Source organism: Cornus florida, unplaced genomic scaffold (assembly GCF_030987335.1).
Source record: "Cornus florida cultivar Cherokee Brave unplaced genomic scaffold, ASM3098733v1 CherokeeBrave_3.0.0_Hap2_Chr10, whole genome shotgun sequence".
In the NCBI taxonomy this organism is placed as follows: domain Eukaryota; kingdom Viridiplantae; phylum Streptophyta; class Magnoliopsida; order Cornales; family Cornaceae; genus Cornus; species Cornus florida.
The window spans coordinates 107,148,270-107,150,412 of record NW_026775580.1 but is presented as its reverse complement, the minus strand read 5'-3'; the positions used below and the strand labels follow the sequence as shown (position 1 = coordinate 107,150,412).

The 2,143-nt window shown below is 42.0% G+C and overlaps 1 pseudogene; it reads right to left on the bottom strand.

The window, feature by feature from the left end:
* Window positions 1-282: 282 nt before the first annotated feature.
* On the bottom strand, window positions 283-1,929 carry LOC132276828 (transcription factor MYC2-like; annotated as a pseudogene).
* Window positions 1,930-2,143: the final 214 nt, after the last annotated feature.

Here is a 2,143-nt window from a genome sequence, read left to right as displayed (position 1 = left end):
CTCCCCCTTTGGGATTGCCTTTGCACCACACATTCTGTACGCATAATTGTCAGTCCTTATATGAACGCGCAGGAATCTTCATAATGCAACATCAACGTAGACATACATATAGTTTTATATTATTATTATATACTGTATATATATATATGTGTGTGGTCTATATAAAGACACCGATCACGTATACAAAAATAAGTTTGGTTATTTATTTGAAAGCCTCCATGTGCTATATATATATATATATATATATATATATATATATATAATTGGGGCACCGACAAAAACTATGCAAATTATACTCCCAGTGCTTTATTTACAAAAGTGACTAAGCAGCACAATTAGATATTGTTACATGAAATGTGAAGACATGAGCAAGACTTGCAAAAAGGAAAAAAAACACGAGAAAATTGAATAAACGTACTAATAAGTATAATACCCAATTCACTGCGCCAATCTTGTGATAAAAGCAGCTAAAGTAGTACTCCAATACTTGGTAATTTCAGTGCTCTAATCTTTTGAGTAGAACAGATTTTAATCCATCTTCACTTCTCAACCCATCAGGAACCCTAACGACAACATCTTGAATCATTAGATCATTCACACTTGACATGCTTGCATGGTGTACCTGTAATTCGAGGTCTCGAAGCACGTACATTAGCCTTGCAAGCGGATAATTAGCATTCTCTGATTGAACCCTGATCATGGCGTCCTGACCCACAACTTTAACTTCAACCTCCAGTGATGAATTAGGCCTGGTTTGGTCAACAGAGTTGGTGGTGCTTTGATTGTCCATTGTGTCCGTCAATTCTTCTTTTACCACGTTCTTTGTTTGTACTTGATCATCAAGCTGTGACTTCAATTCGTCCACTTTGGCCTTGAGCTCGTTGATGTAGGACACCGCGTCCGCTAGCAAGGACGCCTTGTCCATCCTCGACACCGTGGGGACCGCAGCTCGCAGTGCGTAGAAGCGGTGGTTGAGCTTCTCCCGCCGCTGCCTCTCCGCATCAACGTGGTTCAACCGGCTGTCACGGCCGAGGCCGGGCTTTCGTCCCCTCTTCTTGGGTGTTCTCTTCATCTCTACAGGCTTCACAACAAATAGACCATCCGAGTCTGAAGGAGAACAGTGTCCAACATTGGCTTCCCCTAATTCCAAATGACAATAAGGCTGTTTTGGGACTAAACAATTTACAATATCTGACCCAAATAGTGACTCGGCTTCTTGTACCAAACTCCACTTCTCTTTAATTGCTTCATTTGACCCCAATTCAAGTACTCCACTTGAAGTTGGAATGTAAACTAAAGTCTCAATACCATGGATTTGAGCTTCTTTAACTCTTTCGCAGTTGTATAACTGAAGTTGATGAGCACCGGATAACCAAACCGTAGAACCTGAGCCGAAGGCATGTCCGGGAGCTCCGGAGGAGGAGAAGGATTGCGTTAACGACGTAACGAAGAACCATTCGGTGTCGGTGTCGGTGTCGGTGTCGTTGGTGTCGCTTGGCAATGCATCGATGTCGGGGTTCCCTGATTTGATTAGTGCTTGAATATCTGCCATGATTTTGGTTCGTTCTGAGTGGAATACTGAAATGGGTTGGTCGTCTTTGTCGTTGTGTTTGGGGACTGTTTGTTTAGTCCCTTGAAAATAGCCGTCTCCCCAAACAAAGAAGAGACGGCCATTATCGTCGTTTGAGGTTTGCCAGAAAATGGCATAGGCCCACCACTCTGGCTGGTTCTGGACTATGAATTGAAGGCGTTGCTGAAGGCTGAGTGGGTGTTCTTGGGACATTGCGGAAGATTAAGATGAGGAGGAGATTATTATTATTAACTCCTCCATGCACATGTTGATACTTGATATAGAGAGAGCCCTAGAGAAAAAGGGCAAAAACAAGAGATGATTATGTCTGGACTTTGGGAGAAATGAAAAGAAGCTTGTACTAAGTCCCAGCCGGGTGGGGGTGGTGTAAATTTAATGAAAAAAACCTTTTCACACCCACCTTGGGTCCACCACAACGGTGAAAGATCTCTAACTCTAATAGATCCACGATGTGATTTCACTTTATCACAATTCGTGGCGTATTAAAAAAATAAATTAATAAAATTAATATTCTTAGCTCTTCTAGAACCACAATGTGATTTCCGTTAATCA